A 15,403-nucleotide genomic window follows, 5' to 3' on the forward strand; every position below is an offset into this window, starting at 1 on the left:
ATATATGTGGCTCCCTCTGTTTTCTTCATTATCATAAGTAGGGAAGGTGCTTTTCGTCACTAACAGTCAGGAATAAACAATTCAAAAGGTTCTATATTTCTGTACGGCTCCCTTCTCATATGTTCTTACACTACTTTCCTTACGTTTCACTCACATCATATGATACATATACATATAGGGGAAGAAGAAAGCGTAAAACACTGGTTTCTGTGCATGAAGATAATCAGTTATGTTATGAACAGTTTCTGGTAATACTGCTCCTTTTTAGCTTACTTTAATTCCCTTGTATATGGTCATGTTTGTATGCATTGTGGTGTCTTTATGGCTTCTGTGCAGTAGTGCAATTATGTAGTTATAAAGGCAATGGTAGCTACTTCTTACATGTTTCACAGTACCGGACACTAAAACTAGATGCACTGTGTAACATGGAAAGATTCTGAAGGTTACACTTTACAGGAGCATTACAATGAGTGTTGCTTATATAGGTGAGGGCCACCCAATAATTCTATGTCCCGGTACGTCACCTATAGTATCTAGGCAGTTGCTGCCCCTTCTGTACCGGACCTTTCCTTGCTTTCCTTCTGTGACGTGTCTGAGAACACAATAATAAATAAAGATGCACTGGGGAACGAAAAAAGGTAAAAAAAGAAAGCACCTTTCACAGATGAACAACGGAATTGCCAATGCACGCATGTAGGGCAGGAGGGGTGGCATTGTGGAGAACAGTGTAGTTCAGTAAGTTAGAAAGGAGCGCGCTGTAAAAAGATTTACGTGTTGCAGAACGTTTTCAAGAGAGTCACAGCGCAACACTTACTAGAACAAAATATCACTACTTGCAAGAAAGGCACCAGGGCAATTTAGATGGGGTGTGCAGAAGTCGAGATAGCTGGCACAGTAAGATGAACTTTGTAGCTAGGGAACAGTATTTGTGCTGTGAAACGTCATAATGCCATGGGCAAAGTATCCCATTGGCACATGACAAAGAAATGTACAAATACACTTCTTTGCAACGTACCGCGCTGTCGCCATTGACGGACCAAATAGAAAATGACCCTGCCACATCGGTAGCTGCATATTGCGATAGAAAGTTATGCAAGAGATCGGATAGAAACGCATGAACTGGGCAAGTGCCTCCTTCACCGCAAACGGCACTGGAACTCGTGTAACATGCTGTGCAATGTTCCCTGCACAAGGAACAACAATAATAGTGTCATGATTGCGTATCAGACACACACAAACCAAAATCATGCACTTCATTGTACCTAGTCCATAGCATTACACATGCACATCATAGATAGTAAGGAGTAGCGAGTGCACAGTGTTTTGCATTCACTTTCACTGAATGTATGTCGGCATACCCTAAAATCTGCATGCAATGCCTCATAAAACATACAGCCTTAACGACACTATGTGCATTTCTGTGAACAAATACACAATGTAGCACCGTTGGTCTATGCACACACCACACCCACAAACTTCATTGCCCAATCCCGTAGCCTCTACAAACCAATTTCTATGGCCGTCATCTGTAAAAGGGGTGTATGTACCATGTGCCGCCCTGCAGCTATCGCGATATTCGCTAACTTTTCATGCAGCACACGCGCGGGACGGGGGGAATAACTTTCTACCAGGGGAGCGCATGTCGTTGGTTGTGGCGGCTCTTAAAAGAACCTTTGATTTTTTTGTAGTTTTCTTTTTAAAAAGTTGCTTCCCCTAGAAACACTTTTTTGGGGTTATCATACGTGAATGTGTGTTTTCAACTTCAGCTCACATTCCTTACAGTAGGGTCTTCAGTGCAGTCTGTAGATTGTGAAAGAACATTTCATTGCCACTGGCCGACAAAGACATGCTATTTCCCTTGAAAAGGGGTATATATCGTGAACCAATGTTCTCATTCTCACAGGAGAACATCACAGCAGCACTCAAGAAGTCACACATGCTTATGTTGACGAGACCCCTTCCAACCTCTGGCTGGCGACAGGAAGCATTGGAATACAGCCACGCAATTGTCTGCAGTATGCATGAGAAAAGCACCTTGGCAGTAGGAAAAACGTGCTGCACTGCTTTCATCAAAATCTTCAGTTGACGGAACACACGGGAACAAGGCATGTTACCCAAAAAGAAGCCTCCAAAGTGCACAATCCCAACATGTACAGTTGCCAAAGAGGCCACGCGTCGACATTCTAGAAGCAGTCTGCCGAAACAGCACGATTCCATATCACTCCACAAAACGTCCACTCCCTCCAAACCTAAATTGCTAAACAAGTCTACTTGGAGGGCATACACGCACAGATCTTCCACAAAGTAATCACCCACGACGAAAACTGTGCATCTTGCCATGTTTGCCAGCCGCAGTACACAAAGTTATGGAAAGGTGAATGCCTCCCTTTCCTGTGACACACACCCAGAGCACCTGATTGGCCAAAGGCCATAGTCCCATTTCCATTGGCCAACATGGTGAGAAGGGCAAAATGTGGCATGTGCCTTTCCCCCAATCACCGCGAGGGAGGCACTCTGGTGAAGCAGTACTCCTTCTCCCTATTGGTGATCTTTTCTGTAATGTACACCCTGACCACCTGATTGGCCAAAGGGCCTAGTCCCATGTCTATTGGCCAGCATGCTCACAAACGCAGAATGTGGCACGTGCCTTCCTCCAAGTACTGCCAGGGCCGTGCCCCAGTCAAGCCGGAGGAGTCCTTCCTATTGGCGCGCTTTCCTCTGACGCACACTCCGAGCAGCACGATGGGACAACGCTACAGTCCCATTTCCATAGGCTAGCATGGTGAGGAGCGTCGAATGTGGCACGTGCGGGTCCCCAAGTATGTCGAGGGCCGTTCTCCAGTGCAGCAGGAGTCCCTCTTCCTATTGCTGCACATCCTAAGCAACTCATTGGACAATCCCCACAGTTCAATTTTCGTGGCCGCCATCTGCAAAATCCATGCATGTGACTTTCATGCTGTGTGCGGGAATAACGTGCAACAAGGGCAGGGGGAGTAAGTAGTAAGGAGCTACTCTTAAGAGTGGTTTTTTTGTGTAGATCCTTCTACAAAAACACCTTTTTTGTCTGTTTTCAGTAGCTTTTGTGTTTTCTTCTACGCACATTAGTTCAGTAAACTCTTCACCGCATCCTGTGGACAAGCAAACAAAACTGCTTTGCCAAGGGATGACAAAAAAGAAATGCAATTTTCTTGGAAACACTCTGCATTTCCACAAGTAATAAGGTCATTTTTGCAGAAAAACATTCCACGAGCGGACACAAAAGTGTACATGCTTCGGTTGATGAGACACCTTCCTTCATATGGCGCTGAACATCCGTGAGCAGTAGGCCATACTCTTTGCGGTATTATGAATGAGAAAAGCACCTTGGCGGTGGGAAAAAGCGTCCTCACGACATCCAGCAACCTCCTCAGTCTACGGAACAAACATGAGCAAGGCAGGTAACGCATATGCATGCCACAGTAATAAATTACGCTAACATGTACTACTGGAAACGTGGCAAGGTCTTTGCAAAGTTAATGCATATGGAAGAAATGACACTCATGCACAGCGTTGCACAATGCGTACACTCCTTCCAAACCAAAATTGCCAAGGTTTCTTTGCAGAGCATAGTTGTGCAGATCTATTACAAAGGGATCACCTACAGACAACACAATGCGTTTCACCATGCCAGCCACCCTCAGTACGCAGAGTATAGTGTGCAACCGTTTCTCCTCCCCTTCCTGTTAACCACCCCCACACTACCTAATTGGCTAATCCCCACACTGCCATGGCAATTGGGCAAGGTGGTGTAAAGGGCAGATTTTGCCACATGCGCCTCCCAAAGTAGCGTGTGGGCTGCAACCCTGTAAAACTGGAACAGTCCTCCTTCCCTTAGCACTATCTTCTCTGCAGGTCTACTTCATTCGGTTACTGTTAAATAGGCACACACACATCCACCAACTGCATTAAAGCCACCATCATCGCACACTGTCACTGCTGTACAACACTTGAAATGTACCGTTACACATTTACAGTACAAATGTTGTGCCATTCCAAAGCATGTCCACTACAAAGTTCCATGAAAGTATCCACAATTTCTCCATCCGCATACATCCACATAGCCACCCAGGGTGTGCCGTGTGCCATCCTGAATGTACCGCGTAATCCACTACCTTTTCGTGACAGTAAAGAGAGGAGTCTGGAGGGGGGGTGACAAACAATATGAAACTGGGCAGGGGATTCAATCTTCGAACGTATATGTATAAAGTGTTTATTTTTTACGTTTGTGCAAGCAATTTATTTTGGTATTTTCGCTTTATATGTCTTGTTTGCCTGACCTCACATTTTTACAACATTCTGGTCAATGCTTCTTGCACAGTGTGAAAGAAAACAGCATTGCCATTGGCGCTCAAATAAATGCCATTTCTGCGGAACCAATGCGGATTAATCTTCCACACGACATGTAACCCAAATGTGCACCTCCATAGTGCACCACGACACAGTACACGTTCGTGACGGACGGCACATATCTGCAAAGGCGAACCATCCCGCCGAAACTGCAGTCAACCTGACAGGCCCAGAAAGCGTCCACTCCTTCCAACCTGAAATGACCATCAACGCCTCTTTGCACTCAACACCTGTGCAAATGGCGCACAAAAGGTATCACTGATGAAAAGCACTGTGCGTCTCTACATGTCGAACACCCTCACGACACAGCAGTGTGACAAAATGGTACCGCCCCTTCCTATGAACCACGCACTAAACTCCTAATTTCCTATTTTCCACAATTCCATTTCCATTCTGCTCGTAATAGGAGGATCTGCAAGTGCACTTTCCCCATCTACAGTGAGGGCTACGGCCCAGTAAAGCTCTGACAATACTTCTTCCCTTTGCACAGTCACTTTTTGTGGCACTCCCAAAATTGGGTGCCGTCACATTTCAAAACACGCATGCACCAATCACATACAAAACCTCTGCATTGCACACTGTCCTTTCTATACACCACTCCTTATTTACCGTTAAACACTCTCAGTACACGTTCCGTTTGATTGCAAAGCCCCTCCACCAGAAATTTCTGCTAAAGAAGGCACTGCTGCAGCATCCACACACATCCTAACACGCCCCCAGCACACCTTTAGGTATGCACACAACATTGCAACCCTTTCCACAACCACCGCAATACTACACATCGAAGCAAGCAACCATGTGGGCACCTAACATTATGCACAAACATTACATACGTAGCGTTATTTCTACCCATCTCCCCAAACCGTAAAACACCCATTCACGAAAACGTGTCACACTTAGCAGAAGCCACAAACATAGCGCAGCCTGCACCACCCCTACACACTACCATTCACGTGCTATTGTGTCACTGTCAACCTATGCACACCACCTTCACAACACTGGGCCTACTTCAATAAATCTGCACACAGCAGAGTAACCAACCACATACAAGCTACCCTTCAACCATACCCACATTACGTATGCACTGCACCCAGTGGCCACACTATCCAACTTCTCACTGCACCATCTGCTGCCGCACACCAAATACTGTAGCATGTTCCAACTATCACCACAACCATAGAATGCACTGTTCACTTGTGCTGCACCACGTCGACAATCTGCTCCACACACATTCTCCAAAGATCACTACCCTGTGCCCCATTCACTGCCAAACCTGCATTGCTCCAGTGGGTCTGCTCCTTGCACACATTCCCCCCACCGTAATTCAACAATACATGTCAGCATTTCACCAACTACCACTATGCACATATGCACATATGCACCACTGGCACCAGCACTCCTAATAACCTCAACATCCAATGGACATACACATCATTACATACAACTGTTACCATAATGTATAAACATTACACTGTCTCCGGCACCTCTATGCCTTTTCATTCATATACTTTTTATTCTACTTTTATTTTATACATATTCACCCACTTCCAAAGGATTGTTTCACTAGCAACTTAAACACAACATGTTTAGAATATTTCCCATACTACAAGCCTTGTGCCCACAGCACACTATCCAAGCACATATAAGCTGCCCTTCAACCATACCCTGTAACATACTGACAGTATACAGGTTTTGCACCAAGTGCCCACACAGCGTGACTTTTCACTGCAACATCTCCAACCACAGGGCACTGCCATGGAGGTATGCAGTAACAAATTGCAACAGTTACCATAATGTACAAATAAGACTCTCTCCTGCATCCCTGTGCACTTTCAATCACATACTATGGGCGTACCCACTACCATTCACAAAGTATTGTGATGCCACTGCCAACCTACCCACAATCTGTTTGCAACAATGGCCTATAATGGCTTAAATGTGCTCCACACCCATTCCTTACATGCCGCCACCATCTAACTCATGCACATTGAAAAATGCATTACTGCCGTGCGTGTCCTCAAGGCCTAGGCTCGTGAATGCATGGCCTACGGCCTTCGGCTATGCATCCAATAGTCTAGGCCTTGAACACACAAACGGCAACGTAATGCCACCATGCATGTCTCCATATCAGCAACTGCGTCAATCCACATAGACACCACTGCCACCAACACTCCTACCCTGCAAGAAATGGCACCAGCTACCATAATGGCCATGAGGGCAGCTACCATTTTGCACAAACGTGCCACACGTAGGTAGCAGCACTTCACCCCAATGCCCCTACACCATAAAACACCCAATCACGAACACAGGTCGCACTTACCAGAATGCACAAACATACCACATCCTCCACCACCTCTATCCACAACCTCTATCCACAGCCATTCACAAAGTATTGTGTCACTAACCACAAATTTTCACAACATTTGACCTACTTCAACAATTCTGCGCACAGCATAGGTCTTGAACACACCTAAAGCAACGTAATGCCACCATGCATTTCACCATCTATGATCATCAACATCCACACCACTTCCACCAGCAGTCCTACCCAACCTGAGCACCAGCATGTAGCTATGCAGCAACACATTGCAACAGTTAACACAATGTGGAAAGAAAACACCCTCTCCTGCACCCCTATACACCTTCATTCACATACTATAGGCATACCCACTCCCATTCAGAAAGTACTGTGTCACTGCCAACCTACACACATTCAGTTTGCAGCACTAACGCTACTACAACCAATCTGCACACACTGCACTAAGCAAGCACCACCCTGTACCGGATGCAGACTCAAACATGCCTTCCTGTGGTGTGTATGTTTTAGCCATACGCTCCTCAGTGCATGCCCTACAGCCTATGGGCTTCGCCCATGCACCCAATAGTGTAATCCTTCCACAGACCCACTGCCCCTTCATTTACGCATGCATGCCTCCATGTGCGGTACTACTGCATTCCAGCGCACCGCCACCTGCGCTCCCACCCAACCTATGTTATGTGCAATTCACTCCCCATCTGCACATGACATGCCACCACTCACCCCGAAAAGAGTTTGCCGCAAACAGGTCGCGCCAGAAGATAAGGGACCGTTACGACAGCTGCCTCTAAATACTAGCCCACATATGTCACATATAAATACTCCCCAAGCCATTCCCTCCCTTATTGCCACCAACACAATGGGTACAGTACATTTCCCAGGCCCTATCGCCGGGCACTGTCTTCCGATACAACATGGCGGCTTTCCCAAAAAATGTTGACGCACAGCCCACTTCCCTCCAGCCAACCACCGGCCGAGTTCGAACTTCTCCAACACCACGCCGTACCGCGATCCAATGACACTTCTGTCCGAGGAACGAACAGTGAAATGGGTCCACGCAGTGGACCCAGATATCACATTTTTTGAGACATACATTTCATTGTTTTGCAAAAAATGTACCAGTCCGATTTCCACCGAACACACAAAAGCAGGCTTTCTGTGCCAAGCCCCTGCTCCTGGCACAAATTTGATGAAAATCCATCCAGCCGTTCCACCTGTAGCCGTGCGCAAAGTTTTTCCCCATTCAGTCAATGGCTAAAAAAAAAAATTAAAAAAAAAAAACACACAAATACAAAAAATAAATGTGGGACCCTCTATAATCCCCCCCCGCACGAAACCTCGCACTACTTGGCGAAAAAATTCAGAGCCGCCCATATACTTTTTCTGCAAAGTTTGATGAGGATTCGTCTAGAGGGAGCGAAGTTATAAGCCGCCGAAAAAGTGCTCTTCCTAGGAGTTTAGCAACTTAACCATTACTATACAGCCATTACCGCGGGCTGTGTAATATATATATGGTCGCCATATATAATGTTGCCAGGAAAAGGTTGTGGCGACATTATATAGGTGACCATATATTTATAGGGACAGGGGGAGTGTGGGTTGTGGGGGCCCCCACTCCCCTTGAAAGAAAATAAAAAACAAACAAAAAAAAAAGCGTTTGGGGGTTGTTCTGTGATTTTTTTTTTAAACGGGACATTATTACATGGAACCCTCTTGCCTGACACTTTAGGCGCCTTCTGGTGCTTCCAATAGACAGGCCAGTCCCTGCCAGACGAGGAAGTCCAGGAACTTGCCAAATCCTCTCCAGATAACACATGCTTCTGTTTGACAACCCGCGTATTGGGATCCATGGAAGCTGTAAGGAGCCAGAAGCAGGACATGGACCCAGTGGAGGCATTTTAGTGTCTAATAGCCTTTTTCTTAAACAGAAAATGAAAATCCTACCCTTCCCTAAATCTGAGGTTTCCATGCCTCAAACAAAACTATGGAAACTGTCAGAACGTCCAAAGTCCACCATACTGTGTCCAAAATGCCTATATCCGACCCTTACACTTAAACCTATATACAAATGGGAAACTGGGACTCCTAACTGCAGAGGAATGACTCCCTTCTTCAGAGTAATGACCAGTGTTCTTTTCACTGCTCCAGATGCAGCAGAAAGGGGGGAAAGTTCACAGTTTCAATACAAAAAGGTTCTTCAACAAGTAACAGAAGAAATGGCTTCATCCACTTTATCAGAATGTTCACAAACAAACAAGAGGTAGTTCTCTTGGTTTTCCAACTCTCAGTCAATATCAATGTATTGCATCTTCCCCTGGTAACCACAGGAAGAAATGGTCACAAAGCCAAGAGGTTGTCTTGTCGCTCTTGGTGTTTCCAAGCTCACAGTCAATACCAGATGTACAAATGTTCACAAGGCCTAGAGGTTGTTTCGTTGCTCTTGGCGTTTCCAAGCTCACAGTTAGTACCAGGGAACTTCCTTCCCCTGGATACCAGATGCACAAATGGTAACAAGGCCAAGAGGTAGTTCCGCTTCTCCTGGCCTTTCCACGTTCCCTACACTTGCCAGTATGATCATCTATGGCTAGTCTAAATAGTTACTAGCTTAGCTTTTTTCCAAGTACCACCTGAGCGTTCAAGGGAGGGGTAGCCTGAACTATGCTCTCTTTGCTCATCACATGGTTGTTGCCATGTGACATGAGCCTTTCACAGCGCAGGTAACAAGCACACTGTGTCCGGTGGTCCTTTCAGGACTGCACTGAGGACAGAGCAGGTACCTCAACACCTGGCATAAACCGCCACGCCGGGCTGCCGAGGACCAGAACATTCTGAACCAGACCCCCCGCAGCAACCTGAACTCTCATGCACCCACAGCCCAGGCTGGGGAGCAAGGAGAAGGGCTAAATACAGATGCCCCTCCAAGCTCAGCAGGCAGAGGGTAGACAAAGCAGTAGGAGGCCCAGCGAAGCCACCCATCCATACATGGATCCTGTTTGGATAGCAGGAAAATTAAAACTGACACATTGTGATGGCTGGAGCGGTTTATGCTCGCAGTAGATGGGTTGGCCATGCATGGTGGATGAAGGTGACGAACGGAGACCCGCAGGAAAATGGAGGAGGCACCCCTATAACCGGGGCAGGGGTCTTCCTCCTTCCGCTCTCTCGTCCCTCCCCCTCCCAAGGGTGTAGGGGAGAGGGCGGCAAGAGGCAAAAAAAGAGCGCCAAAGCGCTGCAAAAGCCTGTGAAGGGCAACAAAGGAAAGGGGAGGAGCTGGGGCTTTATAAGCGGCGGGCGCCCGCAGAGGAGCACTTGCACCTCTTCCAGCAGCTGGGCACCGGTCAATCAGAAGAAGCGCAACCCTCCATGAAGAGGCAGCGGGCCGGCATCAGAGAGCAGCAACGCCAGCGCGGAGTAGGCGACACGGACCGGAAATCGGTCAGCTGTGAGATCGGAGCAGAGGGCGACACGCAACGTAATTCCTACACCCAGGAAGTTCGAGGCAAGTTGAAACATTGTTCGGCATTAGGAGCCGAGCTAAGGGGGCTCCAGCGGCGCAGGCGAGGGAGACAAGCACCACAACTAAGGAGGAGCAGAGGTGATTGAGGGCCCGCGTCTGAATTGAAACCTCGTACGGCATTTTGGAGCTGCTCTAAGAGGGCTTCAGCGGACGGCCGCTGGACTCGCACAACAACGTAAGCAGTGCCGGGGCGCAAAACTCGCTGTGCCTTTGTAGCGCAGTGGCCAGCGCTTCAGTCTCATAATCCGAGGGTCGGGAGTTCGATCCTCACAGAGGGCAGTGTGTGTGGAGTTCGAGCCTCGCAGTGGGCAGTCTGGTTAAAGCAAGGGGGCAGAGCGGACTAAAGGCAAATATTTTGGAGCAGGCCTCCGGGTAGCGACCGGACTCAGTGAGGACAATTACATGTGGCTCGAGCCACACTTCGTCGGAGAGGAAAGGAAATGGAAGCACAAGGAAAGAGGGGGCTGGAAGAACAGCAGAAGGATGATCTCGAGGCATTCCTAGCAATGGCTCCGAAGGCTGAGGACAGATACGGCACGAATTGGATGCAACAGATGGCATCACAGATGGGGGCAGAAGTGGCTGGGCGCAGCCAGGGGTCCGGATCACCTCTCTTGTTTCCACCAACGCCGGTTGAGGAGGCGTGGGTGGAGGTACATTCCCAGGAGGGAGAGCCAGGACATTGAGGAGCTTCTGAAGATGAAGAACCAGTTGGCAACAGAAAAAGGGTGATGTTGAAGAAGGCCAAGGACAGCCAGCAGCAGGCGGCACGAAAGCACAAAGCCACCCCCAAGGGGAAGGGGAGGGCGCAGGAGGTTGCAGCCACACCGGCGCCTTTGCCTGCTGAGGCTCCAGGGAAGACGGGAGGTCCTTGCGGCTCACCTGTAGCCACACCGGCGGTAGCAGCGTAGGGTCCTACCACCTTGGAGATGGTTAAAGGTATGTTCATGGAATGTATGAAAGCATGGGGAACAGGAGCGAATGGACAGATGCTTTGTAACAATAATAATGCCTTTAACCAAGTGGGTAGGGGGGCTGAAGCAATTCACCAGCAAGGGGAAAGCATGGTTTTACAGCAAGGGGGGCTGGTGGAGAGTCGGCCCGTTTTGGGGTTGAGGCCTGGGCAGAGTAGTGGAACGGGGCAAGGGCCACAAGGGGCAAACACCTCAGCTCGGGGGAACGCCATGGTGGGGGGCACAGGCTACTTCACAAGGGTCTAGCAGGGCATGGGCTAACAATGTCCGGATGCCGGGGGTGTTGGATGGCCGGACAGATGCGGCAGGGGGGCTCCCAGCGCAATTCAGGGACAGGAGGTGGCTAGCAATGCCACAGTATATAGGAGGCCCATGCCAGGATTTGCACTGGCAAGAGTGGCGATAAATTCCCTGGCTTGGCACTTCCCTCTGGCATACAAAGAGCGGGTATGGAGGAAAAAGTTTCTGGATATTTTGGAGTTGGTAGGAATGGAACCTGTGGGGCAGGGGTTCAGTGAACCAACGGAAATTGAAAAGGAGAAGAAGGAGAGAGAAAGGCCTAAGGTTGAGCTCACTATTCATAATCGGTTGAGGGCTTTCCGGGTGTATGCCACCATCATGTTGGAGAAGTTCCCACAGGGCGGGGTGGCAATGATTGCATACAAGCAATATATTCATGAGCAGTATTTAAAACATGGGGGCGATGCATGGATCAATTATGACGGGAGTTTTAGGCTCAAGATGCAGGTATGGCCAGCAATGACCTGGGATGATGTGGGTGGATACATAGATGGTACTACCCAGGCCAGTTGGCGAGAAGGTTCCGGGCGAAAGACCAGCTCAGGGCAGGGGGTCCTTTCGCGGGAACTTCTCCTGGAACAACCGTTCCATCTACCAGGGGTAGTTACCTGAATGCAGGTTGTTTGCAGAGGGGAAGTGCACCTATGGAAATGCGTGCAGGTTCAAACACACCAAGCGCTCAAGCTCAGGGGGGCACAGCTCCTCAAGCAGAGAGGGAAAGGCAAAGGGCAGCACAAAGAAAAAAGCAAGCATGATTAAAACACAATTACCAAAGCAATATGTTTACTCGCCATGGTTCCATTTCTGAATGCATATCGTGAGAAGGGGGATGCAAAAATGTTGTGGGAAGGATTCAGGTGGGGTTTTAAGATTCCTTTCAACGGGCACATTGGGCCAAAGGAGGCTTGCAATTTGAAGTCAGCCTTGGCAATGCCCGATGTTCTGGCGCTGAAGGTCGAGAAGGAATTACAATTGGGGAGGGTGGCTGGCCCGTTCGCCTCGCCTCCACTGGAGACTTGGTAGTGTGTCCTCTGGGTCTGGTACCCAAGAGGGAGGCCGGACAGTACAGGTTGATCCAGCACTTGTCTTTTCCAGTGGGAGAGTCAGTTAATGTTGGCATTGCGGGGGAGCAATGCAGGGTTCACTACACATCATTTGATGAGGCGGTGGAATTGGTTAAAGCCATGGGGGGCAGGGGGAGCCCTCATGGGGAAGGCAGACAGAGTCAGCATTTCGCTTGTTACTAATACATAAGGACAGCTATCATTTGCTAGGTTTCAAGGTTCTTCATGATTACTTTAATGACAAATGTTTACCGATGGGGTGTGCAATTTCATGTTCATATTTTGAAAAGTTCAGCCGCTTCCTTGAATTTTCAGTAAGACAAAAGTCCAAGGTCGGGGGGGATACTTCACTATCTTGATGATTTCCTTTTTATTGAGAGAAAAGGAACACAGGACTGTGAGGTACTCATGGTGGTATTTCAGGGGCTGATGAAAGAATTTGGGGTACCACTTGCCAAGGGGAAGACAGTGGGACCAGTTACCGCATTGGTGTTTTTGGGAATTGAAATTTACTCGGTGGCTGGGGAATGCAGGCTGCCAAAAGACAAAGTGGTGAAATTGAAAGAGGTAATTGCAGCAATGTTGGGCAAGGAAAAAGCGACGCTGAGGGAGCTTCAGTCCTTGGCGGGCAATCTGAATTTTGCAGGCAAGGTGATCCCAGCAGGAAAAGCGTTTGCAAGAAGTGTCAAGCTAAAAACTGTGGGCTTACAGCATGCTGGGCAGCATGTGCGCCTGGGGACTGAGGTCAAAGAGGACCTTAAAATGTGGAATACATTTTTGGACAATTTTAATGGGGTGTTGCTGTGGAGAGAGGACTTGGGGCATGGCAGTAGCCGGACGCTGGTTAGCGACTGTTCAGGGGCAGTCGGGTTCGGCGCCATCTTGGGAAGGAGATGGTGCGTGCAAGCATGGCCGACATCATGGCAGATAGGGGGGATCACAAGGGACATTACGGTGTTAGAATTGTTCCCAATAGTGGAGGCATTCAAGCTCTGGCCCGAGCAGCTGCAGGACAAGGTGATGGTCTGGTCGGACAATCTGGCAGTAGTTCAGATTATCAACCAGGGTACAAGCAGGAATGGCAGGGCGCTGAGGCTACTCGGGGAACTCACAAGGAGCTTGCTGCAGCTCAATGCAGAGGTCAGGGCAAGGCATATCCCCGGGGTGAATAATGTTGCTGCTGATTGTCTTTCTCGTTTGCATTTTGGGAACGATTTTTAGCCTTTCAGAACAGCACCTTCCCTGAGAGTGAAAAGGAAAGGCCTGTGCAGGCCTTTGTGGGATGGTGTTGGCAGCAAGGAAGGTCCAGATCTTGGGTTGTTTATCATTTGGCAGCTATTGCACATTTCTACAAATTGGGGGGCAGGCCCGATCCCACGAAGGAGCATTACATTGTCATGGCCATGAAGGGTTGGACCAAGCAGGTGCAAACCAAGCCTGATGAAAGGCAGCCCATAGATGTTGGTAAATTGCATGAGATAATCAAGAAGAAAGGTAAAGGTCTGGGTTTTCTAAGGATGTGCGATGTATGGGTAAAGGGCGAGCAGGTATACTTATTTCTGAGGAAATCCAAGACGGACCAAACAGGGAAGGGCAGAACTATCACGCTAGGGGGCACACAGGCCAGCCCGGTTTGTCCAGTGGGCTGTGTAGTCACGTATTTGAAGTGGAGGATCCGCACGGAAGATGGGGAGCCTTTTCTAATGCATGGTGATGGGTCAGCACTGAGCCTTTTTCAATTTAAAAGAGTGATGGACATGATAATGGTGAAGGCAGGGTTTTCAATGGGGGGTCTACGGGACGCATTCCTTCAGGATAGGGGCAGCCACGTCAGCAGCAGGGATGGGCTTGGGAGCAAAGGCAATCAAACAGATTGGGGCATGGAGGTCTGGTTGTTTTAAAAGGTATATCAGGACAGAAAAAATGTAGTATTAACGGTTCCCCTCCCTATCTCCTCTCAGTAGCATCGACGAAAGGAAGGCGATGGTCCGTCTGGGTGGTGGGCCATTCATTTGTGTCGAGGGCTGGGGCAAGATGGACGGCCAAACAAGAGGAGTTGGCCGCCGGGGAGTACCGGGTGCAATGGCATGGAGTGCCAGATATCAAGTGGGCATATGCGCAGACTCCTGAGTAAACAGCGGAAGCCTGATGTGTTGGTGGTGCACCTCGGTGGCAATGACCTGGCGAGTCTAGGGAGGGTGATCCTGCTGAGAGAAATTATGTCTTCTTTACAGGAGTTATTGGCTGAAATGGGGGAGAACGAGATTGTGTGGTCAGAAATCATTCCGAGGCATGAATGGAGGGGTGCCGAGAGTCCTGCAGCCATGGAGAATTCAAGGAGGAAGTTGAATTGTGCGATGGAAAAATTTTGCAAAGGAAGGGGCTTTCAACATATCAGACATGGGTTGATCAACTTCAAAAACACAGAGTATTATGGAGTGCATTTGTCGGCGCTGGAATGGAATTGTTTTTCTGGAATGTGTGCACAAAGCTACTGGAACTATAAGCAAGGAGAGGAGGGAGCCACGGTGGGCGGTAACCCACCTTTGGCACGGCGGTGTTGTGGCGACCAATGATAAGAGAAAGACTCCGAATGAGTCATTGCCAAACCGGAAGGGGCTTCTCCCATTCTGGACAGCGCCTCCTGGGAACCTAAATGGCGGGGGTGTCTGGCGGTAGCAATTGGGGCTCAGCTTCCCCCCAACAAACGGCACTCCCCCAGTCCACAAGTACCTGCAGGGGCAGGTGGTTCTCAGACTCGAAGGTCTTGGGGGAGTTGGGCCTGCAATGGGCATGGATAAAAAGGGGGAAGCAGGACAAGGAGCAGTTGCTACATCTTTGGAAA

At 48.8% G+C, this 15,403-nt stretch overlaps 1 protein-coding gene across 1 annotated transcript in view; it reads right to left on the bottom strand.

The window, feature by feature from the left end:
• TARBP2 (TARBP2 subunit of RISC loading complex) overlaps positions 1 to 15,403 on the bottom strand; it is a 178,749-nt gene that overhangs the window by 162,544 nt on the left and 802 nt on the right. The window lies entirely within an intron of this gene.

This window comes from Ambystoma mexicanum, chromosome 3q, assembly GCF_040938575.1.
Source record: "Ambystoma mexicanum isolate Mex_15411 chromosome 3q, UKY_AmexF1_1, whole genome shotgun sequence".
Lineage (NCBI taxonomy): Eukaryota > Metazoa > Chordata > Amphibia > Caudata > Ambystomatidae > Ambystoma > Ambystoma mexicanum.